General features: G+C 37.8%; 1 pseudogene; it reads right to left on the reverse strand.

Annotated features, from left to right (window-relative positions):
- Positions 1–3,069: 3,069 nt before the first annotated feature.
- Positions 3,070–4,345, reverse strand: LOC100477931 (annotated as a pseudogene).
- Between the last annotated feature and the right edge of the window lie 7,786 nt (positions 4,346–12,131).

Genomic DNA, 12,131 nt, shown 5'->3' on the forward strand with positions numbered 1-12,131 from the left:
ATCCATTTCAGAAGCCTGTGATTATGTGTCTGAATTCTATTTGATCAAGTGAAATGATTTTAATTAATTAATAGATTCATTTATTTATTTTAGAGAGAGAGAGCATGGGGAGGAGAGGGGCAGAGGAAGAAGGAGAGACAGAATCCCAAGCAGACACCCCACTGAGCAAACCGAGTGCAGTGTGGGACTTGATTGCACAACCCTGAGATCATGATCTGAGTGAAAATCAAAATTTGGTCACCCAACCGACTGAGCCACCCAGGTGCGCCAAGTGAAATGATTTTAAATAATGTATTTATTATAGTGAAAGCAAAGTGCAGATCATCAATCTATAGTCTGATGTCAGGTGGAGAAATAGAAAGACATTGTACCATTTAACTGACATAAGCAAATCTTATATATAGCTTGAACATATAACCTTCTTGCCCTTGGTCCATTTGCCAGACATCATTTGGGGCCATATCAGCTTTATTCACTATTCATTAATAAAACTAGTATTTACTTAGCACTCACTATGAGATATGCATTGAATTAGACATTGAGTATATAAGACTAATCAAAAATAGATCAGGTCTCTGTCTTCAGGAAGCTTATAGTCTAGTAAGAGAAAAGGTATTTTCAAATGGTTACAAATGAAAGATAAAATTCAACTCTGACAAATGCTATGAAATTGAGATCTAATATACATTTTTAAAGTTAAATTTAATTGAGATATAGTAAACACAAATTTTACCTTTTTGAAGTGTACAATTCAGTGGTTTTAAGTATATTCATAAGATTGTACAACTATCACTACTAATCCCAGAACATTTTTATCACCCCATATAAACCCTGATTACGTCTCTTACCAGTCCCTCCCTATTGCCCCCTCTGCATCCCCTAATCTACCTTGTTGTAATGGATTTGCTCATCTGGGCATTTTATATGAATGGACTCATACAATATGGAGCCATTGTATCTGGCTTCTTTGATTAAGCATAAGGATTTTGAGGTTAATCCATATTGTAGCCTACATATATTAATACTTCATTATTTTATGAATCTAGATATTGTTTTATAAATCTAAATATTATTTTGTGAATCTAAGTAATATTTGTTTGGATTTGTTTATCCCATTCATCAGGTGATGGATATTTGGCTTATTTCTATTTTTTGGCTCTTATAACTAATGCTGCTATGAACATTTGTGTACAATTTTTTGTGTGAACATGTATTTCTTTATTCTTTTGGACATATAGTTGCGAGCAGGATTATTAGATTGCATGATAACCTTATACTTAATTTTTTGAGGAACTACAAAATGCAAGAGATACCATTTTATATTCCCACTAGCAACGTATGAAGCTTCCATTTTCTCCATAGCCTCACCCAACACTTTTTATCGGTAGCCTTTTTTTTATTATAGTCATCCTAGAAGTGGGAAGTATGAACTCGTTGCCATTTAGATTTGCATTCTCTAATGTTAGTGATGTTGACTATCGTTTCGTGTATTTATTGGCCATTTGTATATTTTTTAGAAAAATCTATTGAAATAATTTGCCCATTTTCATTTGGGTGATTTATCATTTATTAGAGGTTTTATATATTTCTTTTTTGAGTTATTTTCTTAGTGGTTGCTCTGGGGAATCCAGCTAGTATCTTAATTTATAACAATCTAGTTAGGATTAATACCAACTTTATTTCAATTATACACAAAAACTCTACTCTTACATAACTCATTTCCCTCTCCTCTCCTTTGTACCGCTATTGTCCTACAAATCCCATTATTATGCCCCGTGTGCTCACCAACATAAATTTAAAATCATTTCTTTATGCAGTTGTATCTTAAATGAAGTAAAAGAAAAGAAGAGATTTACAACTCAAAAACAAATGCACTGGAGCAAAACCTTTTCACACAGGGAACTCAGAGTCAGGTTAGTTAAAGATAGACTTGCAAGGGGGTTCTTCCAGAGAATGACTGGAGAATTAAATAATCATTTTCTGGAATGAGACATTGAAGGCGCTCTGGTCCCACTCTGCCATCTCCAGGGGCTACGAGGCTTCAGATTTTCACCATGTTTCTGGGCTTTTGATTTTCAAGACTGTCTCAGAACTGAAGATGGGGGGTTGCCTAGGGCAAATTAAATCACTATAATTAAATCACTATAATTAAATCACTATAATTCTTGCTGTTCTTACCAAGATTCAGTAACTTTTCCTGAATAAACACTCCTTGGATTACTAAAAGTATCTTGTTCATTTCCACAGTTTTGAAAAAGTTCATTCTCAAAAATCTTTGTGAGTTTTGTCATTTCTTCTATGGAAAAAATTTTGGAAGTCTTTACTTTACTATTTTTGCCAACAACCTTATTATGCATTTGAGTTTAAAGCAACAAGAGGGGCTAAGAGAAGCCTTGAGATTTGGAAATGAAATGAGAGACAGAGTATTTCCATATGAGGCTGAGGAGTTGGTCAGTGGCCAGATTATCCAGTTTAGAAGATCATATTTAGGACTTTAGTTTAGTCTTTATTTTATTATTACTTTAGTTTTTTGTGTATGTGAAAAAAATTTAAGAAAAAAAAAATCAGTTAATGAAAAAACAGAACAACTTTCACTTAGCAAAATACACCCGAAAGGAAATCACAGCACAAAGCCAGTTTTAAGTCAAGGCATCACCAGTTCCTACAGTATTAGCCACATGTCTCAATTTTCAAAACTAACTTATTTTTAAAAGCTTAAACCTAACCTAAAAGATTTTAAAGGAAAATAAACTAGAATAAACAAACATGAGAAATGTTCCTCTTTGAATTAGAGATCTAACACTTTGAGCTTTCCAACAAAAGCACTCCTCCCCAAGGTGTTCAGTGATGTGGTGTAAAAGATCCATTGAATGCATGTGAAACTACTTCAACTCAGATAATATCACTCTGACGTTCACTACCACGATGTCAATTGAGAAAAGCTGAAAGGAGGTTTAGTTTACTCATTATCACATGCTAGAAGAAAGTTTGCATGAGAAAACACTGAAGAGGTGATTTTTTAATCCAGATTTCACAACTCCTGGTGCAAAATGGGTCCCACAACTTCCTCTAGAGTCCTAATTGCTTTTCACTGCTTGTTGGGTGCCTGTGAAAAGTTGATTGCAGTAACTCAAATGCTTCACATCCACCCATGCTGTTCTGGCCTCCAGAGCCAGCCCTGAAACAGCAGCTCACAGACTGGCTCTGGAGGCCACTGCGGGTGGACTGGGCTGACACCCCCATGCCTTGTATCATCTGGCTGCTATATGCCCCACTGCTGGCCCCAGTTGTGGAGATCAGGAAAAGTTCTATATAGCTGTGTTGCATGTTGTTCCGGTCTTTGGTCATGGCTGCCATAGCTTGTTTGTGAGTGGCAAACTCAGCATCGGCTTCGCGAGTCACTCTTCCCTCAGAGCCAATCTCAACATGGGCTCTCCCAGGGTTGAGGGGAACGAAGTCATAAATGTCTTTCTCAGTGGTTGTGTATGGCAGCCCTCTCACGTGGATGCAGTGCTCGTGGTACACTAGACGGGGAAGTTGCCGTCTCCATACCTGTGGTCGTACATGCCCAGGAGACTACAGTAACTGAGGTCTCTCCCAGAGAGATGCGTGGGGAAGTCATAGCCCCCATAGCCTGCACTATCAGCACCGGACCTCATCCTTTCCAGGCCTGCGTGCTGGAAAATGCCGATATACCTCCTGACTGTGCGGGGGAGGTCATAAGACCCCAGCCGCTGTACAGGCAAGAACTTCAGAGGAGGATCTGAATATGACCTAGCTTCTTCCTGACTGCTCTTGACCACTTCAATATATCTGTGCCCGATTCTCTCCCTGTACTTCTCTAGGGCCTTCTCGCTAACTCGGGAGGCAAACTGCACAAAGATTTCCTCTGTAATCTTGCCCTTAGGGTCACAGGCAAATGTGACCCCATTTGGCACAATTTCCAGCCGTGAGAACTGAGCAATTTCTTCCTTGGTGCATCCAAACGGGAGTCCTCAAAGCCACACAAAGCCGTCGTTGGCTGTGTCGGCACTGATTGGACGGCTGCGTTTCAACACCCAATCCCTCTTGGTTCTGTGGGACTTGGACACCTCAAAATACCAGTGTCCCATGCTTTCCCTGTCTTTTTTAAGGGCCATTTTCTATCATTTTCTGATTCAAGTTCAACGAAAGCCTCCTTGCTCTGCCTGCCTTCTCTAGTGTGGCTGAAATGAACGCCTGCAGCCCCATCATGGATTGTGCACCGAGAAAGGACATTCCGCACATCCTCAACAACAGAGCAGGACCTGGCCAGGCCTCAGAGCTTGACCACAAAGCCTTCACCTCCCTTGGGTCCCAGCATCATGGACACTTGAGAGAATAGACATCAAACAAGTTTGGGTGCAGTTTTCTGTGGCTTAAACAACAACCCCTGGGGAAGGAATGCCCACAGTTGGACACACCCCTGGTAGGTAATGAGTTGTCCCAAACAAGAGCCATATGGCCATCTTGCCTCAGTACCCCAGCACTCACCAGAGCAACCAGGGGTGGTGGTGCTGGGACTGGGATGGGCTCCAGCTCCCTTCCTCCTGGGACAGGTCTTTAGTTTAGTCTTTATTCTCAGGGCACAGGAATGTCAGCAGAGGGTTTTAAGTAGAAGGGAGACTAGTATGAACTTAGAGAGATTTGTTAGCAAGGAGAAGGAGAGAAGACAAGGGCAAGGCTGTCTATGGAAAGCAGCAGAAATGAAAAAAGAATGGATAGATGTGAGGGCTATCTAGGAAATAAAATGAACTGGTCTGTGGGTGGATTGAAGGGAAAGTTTGAGGAAGAAATTCACGAAGGGACACGGCTCTCCTGCCCTTAGATTGCCCCGCAGTTCTGGTGTCTTGGCTAGAGTGTCTGAAACTTGCCATGAAGTGTAGTCATTGTCAGTACAGCTACAGTTATCTCTCTTTCTCTTCAAATTGACAAAATAAAAAGAAAGTTCTCAGGAGCAGAAGGATTGGCAAAAGCTCTGGTGGTGAAGAAGAGGCAAGGGAGAATGGTTAGAGCTAAAACAAAACCCATATCAAACACCTGTCTGTCTCCTCCTCTTAGGATTTTATGGAAATCAAAAAATAAAATGAATCTATTCTTAGGCAAAGCAACTCTGTTTTTTCTTGCAATCACTTCTTGAGATCTCATATGAGATTTGGTTTATCTAACAATTCAAAGTATTTTCACTAAGACTAAGAAGATTTTCACCCTTCTTTGATGTACCTCTTACAGTGAATTTAATAGCCTATCCCCAACTAATGGACTTGTTTTAAAGGCTTTTTCAGTGATTTACTCCATTAATAGCAAGTTGGGAATTATGACAATATAAGGAATCACAAATTTCCAAATTAATTGCTTGACACAGGATTAAAATAGTATCCTGTACTGATAGAGGACTGTAGACACCAAATAGTAATAAATGTTATTTAAATATCAGAGTGCTACCAGGATATATTAATCATATAAAATGTTTGTCATATTAATAATAACATAGCATTATTCATAAATTTTAAAAAGTACATAAATCTTTGACCCAGAAATTCCACATCTAGGATTATATTGTAAAGATAAACTATAACTTTCACACCTCCCCCCCCACACACTTTTTAGAATAATGTGATTTCAGCATGGTATGACATAGCTGTGAGTTAGAAATTTCCTAAATGAATTTCAATATTTAAAAAATTACAGTAACAGGGGCGCCTGGGTGGCACAGTCATTAAGCGTCTGCCTTCAGCTCAGGGCATGATCCCAGAGTTCTGGGATCGAGCCCCACATCGGGCTCCTCTACTAGGAGCCTGCTTCTTATTCTCCCACTCCCCCTGCTTGTGTCCCCTCTCTCGCTGGCTGTCTCTGTCAAATAAATAAATAAAATCTTTTAAAAAAATTATGGTAACAAATTGTGGAAAAAAGATCATTCTGTATGTATTTATATGGAAACATCTTCATGAAATATTAACAATAAAAAGAAAGGTGCAAAACACTTTGTATAATATATTACTATGTGGAAATAAAAACATATACATGATTGTATGTACAAAGGCTATCTGTGAAAAGATCCATAGGCAACTGGTCACAATAGCTAACCTAAGAAGGGGAACCAAAAGACTGAGAAACTTGGGAAGGGGTGGGATTGTGTGCTTTTTTGGTATATGCTTTCTTGTATTATTTAATGCTGAACTATGCATGTATACTAATTAGCTTAAGTAACTTAAAAATGGTATGCTTAAACCTGTATTGCTTACCTGTATAGCAGGCTCTATCTATCTATCTAATCTATCTATCTATCTATCTATCATCTATCTATCTATCTATCTATCTATCTATCTATCTATCATCTATCTATTTATCCATCCATTTATGTACCTGCATATACACATACATCAAAATATATACACACTGTGTTTGTCAGGGTTCTCTCAATATATATAGTCGTTTCTTTTTCTCTCTTTCTATATAGAGAAAAATGAAATATATATATATATATCTCCTGCCTCACTAGAAACTCAGGCAGAGTTTCTATGTTGCAGTTTTGAGGACAATTCTTTCTTCTTCTGAAAACCTGTCTTTGCTCTTAAGGCCATCAACTGATTAGATAAGGCCCACCACACCATGGAGGGTAATATGCTTTACCTAAAGTCCACTGAGTTAAATATTAATCATGTCTAAAAATTCCCTTCACAACAACATGTAGACTGGTCTTTAACCAACAACTGGGTTCCAGAGCCTAACTAAGTTGACACATAAAATTAACTATCACATAGACACGGAGAGTCCTGTATTTAAAAATGAAGAGCATTTCTACAAATGGGGCAAAGGAGAAACAAGTCAGTGAAAATGTGTCCATGATCTACAGTTTTCCCCTAATGATACCACCTATTTAAGTGGGGGATAAAAAAAATGAAGATAAGGTCAGCAAATAAGGAGGCCTTCTATTAGAGAGATGTCTTTAGATAGACGGAGAGCATAACTTTCCTCTTCCGGGTATCCTCATTTCCCGATATGAGTGATATCCCAGTAGAGATAGTAAGAGAAAAATGGAGGTCAATAACAGAAGGAAAAAAAATAAAAGAAAGCAAAAACTAAAGGGTTTATATAAATGTATCAAATCAACATGTTGTACACTTTAAACTTATGCAACGTCAATTATAGCTCATTAAAGCTGGTAAGACAATAACATAGACAGAAACAAGGCAAAACCAAAAAGCTAAAGGGTTTGAAGTCTCCTGCAAGTGAAAGTCCCCTACCTTTTGGCAGTTAGCACAAGATTTATACGTTACAGGCAGGTGCATGGGTCATGAGTTAAAAGGCACCAACAAACAAGAATTTGATATATGAAGCGAGGCAGATGATCCAGTCTCACTTTGCAGAAATATATGGCCTAAGAATAAGCAAGTCTGTGGTCTGTAATTTTGCAAGGAAAACAGACAGTTTAAAACACTCTGAGAGAGTGAAAAACATTCCACAGCTTGGGGTTCAGAAAAGAAACCAACTTTAGGGTGCGGGCTTGCAATTCCTGGTGGCAGATTTTCTAATAGACTTGATCCTTTATGAGCGACCTGATAGTATCCCAGAAATTTAAAATGCTATTATATTTGTGGAAAAGAACTATGCGGTCTGTGTTGCATTAAAGGCAAACTGCAGGGGCGCCTGGGTGGCACAACGGTTAAGCATCTGCCTTTGGCTCAGGGCGTGATCCCGGCGTTATGGGATCGAGCCCCACATCAGGCTCCTCCGCTATGAGCCTGCTTTCCTCTCCCACTCCCCCTGCTTGTGTTCCCTCTCTCGCTGGCTGTCTCTCTGTCAAATAAATAAAAAAAATCTTAAAAAAAAAAACAAATAAAGGCAAACTGCAGATGAAGTTGTTGCTCATAGATGAGGACTCAGTTTCCATTTCAGGCAGAGTTTCAGAAGCCTGGGTGCTCACCATAGCAGTAACGGGAAGCCGTGTGAGGTGTTGGGTATTTCAGTATTATGTGTGCAGAAATAAGATGGCCAGAGAAGTAAATACAGGCATTGCGGCCACACTTAACATGGTTAGGCTAGATGACTTGAAGCTTTTATGAGTCCCTGATAATCTATTCCCTGATAATAAAACATATTTTGTCCTAAATATACCAGCACAGATATCTGATGGCAGAAATTAGCATATGTGTCAACATAATCTCAGTACCTGGAATTTTTGATAACACATTTAAAATAGTGTGCATAGAAGGTGCATAAGGTGTAAAGCTATAGATGGAGTTTTATTTTTAGTAGCTGTGCTTATTTTCATTGTGTTCTATGGCATGACTCTTATGTCAAATTCTAGACATCTAGGATTTTGCAAAGAAATTGAGTTTGAAACCTTTTGTTTCCATTCAGTTTCTAGGACACTCTATGCAAGCATGAAAACTGAACAATGTGATAAAATTTTGGAAGCTAGGCAATAAACACATTACTTTTGTAAAGAAGGAGTCATAGAGAGGTGAAACAAGGAGTTTCATGTGGCTCCTAGGCTTTTAGACTTTGTGGGTTGATAAAATTATTTTTGTACTACAGAGAGAGAGGACTAAGGAAAAGTTGTCAATGTTGTTTTTCAACTAAGTCCGTATTAAAGAAAAAATAAGAGAAAATAACTAAACTCTAATATTGCCACTGCTTCATAGAAGAAAGAACTTTTAATAGATGAAAACATAATTTATTCCCTCCGTTATATTCAAAATATTAAGTGACTGGTATGGTGCTCATACTAATTGACCAGTCAGAACAGACCTGAGCTGCTCAGCTCTACTGGAGAGTGACGCTCAAGAACAGCACTTAATGAATATAATCTTAGAATAAAGCAGAACCCTTTATATTTGAGAACTTAGAGTCATGAAAACCTACTACTCTTTCCTTATTTTTCTCTATTTGCCAGTCTCCATAACATTTTGACTGACACCTATGTATCCACAGGCCAGAATTGGCAGTGTTGATTTTTGATAATTTTTCTGTGGCAGGAACCCTTAGAGTTGCTCTATAACAAGGCTGTGAGGTGTTTAGAATGTTCTTGAAAAGAGTAAAATGCCAATCTGTGAACTCACTCTCTCAGGATTTTTAAGGGAAAAGTTGGTCCTTTAGGAGTGACTCATAAAGTGGGGATATAATACTCGCTGTAGAGGAAAAATGGGCCACAGAAGACATTCTTCCAGTTCTGGGGTGAGAGGCAGGGGGGTCAACCTAACCAGAGAAAGACAATGTATGTGTGAGGAATGATGGAAAAATAACCTTAAGACAATTCATCAGAAAGTATATTATAGAGGCTTTGGCCCAAATATGTAAATGCTAAAATAATCTAAAGGAAAGGGCTTATTACATGGAAATAAATGTAATCTGAAAAGACTTCACAAAGCTTTCCTGTGTGAAGTATCTTTTTTTTTTAATCTATAAGAATATTAATTTGCCTGTATGTTACAAACAAGTCTTAGAAATCTATAATTAAACACTAGATGCTTTCAGTGTTTCAAAATGTGTTATTCAGGGTGAAGAATGTCCATGGGAAATCTCTGCTTCCTGCTCATCATGGCGTCTGGGGCTTCTCGACATATCCTTCCTTGAGGCTTTGTATCTTTAGATGTTGTAGCTGATCCCAAAATATTCTATGGTAAATGGTGAGGCTGAGGCATTAAATATTCAATAAAGTCACAATCTTGAACTTGCTGGGCAAATAAAGAAATGAAAATGATCTTTTCTTGGCTCTTACTCTGATTTTACGTGTTAAAATTAGATTTCACGCAATGCCTTCCAAATTGGTAGCTTGTATCATATTCTGCCTTCATCAAGTATGAACTTCTGTTTTTACTCACCTTTTTTTTTTTTTTGTAATGGCATGCATCCAAAAGGAAAATTACTTGAATTGAAGGGAAAGGAAAGGAAAGATATATTTAGGATTTTTTTTTCTGAAGCAGCACATCAGAAGCCAGATAAGTGTGTATGATTTCTCTCACCCTTGTTGGAATCTAGAAAGCACACGACTTTCTCATGAGATAGCCAAAAGCAACTTTTTTTTTCTGATGCAAATTATTCCAAACAAATCAAATAGTCAATTATAAAATTTCATATTATGGGGTTATATATAGTTTCTCCAGTGAGTGAGCTTGAAAATGCAACCTTTCCAATATAAACTAGAAATACATGCACACAGACACACAGACACACACGTGTGTGTATGTATATACGTGTACTAGAAGTCTTTCTCTCTGTGAATTATAGTTCATTGTAGACTTTTAGTAATGGCAAAATTATCAAGAAACAAATTGTGAACCATTTAAAAAATCCCAAACCATTGTTTTTAAGAAATGTATGGGTCACTGTTCTAGAGAACCACGTTTGTTTTTTCCGAGGTTTTTATCAAAAGGGGACATCAAATACACCATGGAAAAGTTGACTCAGGAAATTGGAAATCTCTGAGAGTTGGACAAATTGTCATGGATGAAAGGACAGCTGAGGCTTGAGAGAAGAGGTCTGGACTAAGGCTACTCAGACATCTAACTTGGATGAAGACAGAGAACTAAGACCACCTGTCAACCTAGCAATGGTTTGCCACAGGAAATTCTTACAGTGGCATACCAGAATAAAAGCCAGTAAATAATATCACTAATTTAGAAAATTTTTGTTAACCAAATGATTCAAGCAAACAGTTTGTTCATGTGGGAAAAGAGCTGTCTTTTTTAAGGTAATAGTTTGCTCATCAAAACTCACCCAGGGGACTATGTTCTCCAAGTCTTAAAACTACTATCCTGTGAACTTTCCCAAATCCAAATCCTGGTTCTCTACCTTGAAAAACTTGCCTTAACTGATTCAAAATCATGTCCCCAAACATCATAAATGTTATATCTTAACCCCCCTCCTTTTTATAAAGAAAAGATTTTTTTATTTATTCGAGAGAGAAAGAGAGAGCAGGTGCACTGGAATGAGTGGGGGAGGAGGGTCTGAGGGAGAGGGAGAAGCAGATAGCCCGCTGAGCAGGGAGCCTGATGCGGGGCTTAATCCCAGGAGCCCAAGATCAAGACCTGAAGGCAGATGTTTAAACAACCAAGCAACCCAGGCATCCCTTAAATTTCCCCTTTTGAGACACTATTGGCACATCTGAAAGTGGAAATCTCTCTCACAAGTAATGGATTTAGCTTTGCTCAATCATCATGGTTTTTTCATGGTCTTTTAAAGGAAATTTATAGTTGATTGGGTTAAATAGTAACTGAATATTAGAGTAGGTAAATCAAAGGTTAGTTTTTGGATATTGGTGTGATCAAACATAAAAGCCACAAAGTCAAACAGTAATAAAAATTACTGCTTTATTAAAAACAAGGATTTGAAGAATTTAGGTTACATTTTTCTTACTTCAGAAGTCTTACATCTAATAATGTTTATATTGCCACACTAGTCATGTTATTCTTTGTCAAGTATGCTAGGGACTCTCTAAATCAAAATTTACCCTCTCTCCCTCCTACTTTCCCTTCTCCCACTTTCCCTTCTCCCTTCCCCTCCCCTCCCTTTTTCTCCCCTTCCCTTCCCTTCTTTCCCCCTCCCTTCTTTCCCATATTTTCCGATATTGTTTTACTCCTTTTGAGTTCTCCTTTGTTTGTTTGTTTCTAAGATCATTTATGGCTTTCCCAGGGTAGTCTTTACTTCAGTGAAAGACTATTTATTGAAGATCTCTTTGACCTTTATATGTTTATATCTATTGGCAAAAACTCTGGGCATTTTCAAATTAAATTGTCTCATTTCTCTTATTGGTGATGGAAAAGTCAACACTTATGAATGGCAAATGTAGACGACCTATTGTTTCCTAACCCTATTGGTGACTAAAAAAATTGGAAGGATTGACAAACATTAATGATATTGTACCTATAAAATGTGAAGTAAGAGAATTTTTGCATTGTTACTGAATGAGCACCATAATGACTGCTTGTCATTATTTCTGAAATGTCATGGTCACTGTAAAAAATTTAATGTGCCATTGATTACTTTCATTGAAGGTGAAAACAAAATAATATGCTAAGGCTTTGTTAAAACCTCATTAAAACAAAGGGGTATTTGTTGTTGTTGTTTGCCTGGAAATTTACAATATAGTGCTTCCAGAGTTAATATTA

The sequence above is a fragment of the Ailuropoda melanoleuca genome, chromosome 1 (assembly GCF_002007445.2).
Source record: "Ailuropoda melanoleuca isolate Jingjing chromosome 1, ASM200744v2, whole genome shotgun sequence".
NCBI lineage: Eukaryota > Metazoa > Chordata > Mammalia > Carnivora > Ursidae > Ailuropoda > Ailuropoda melanoleuca.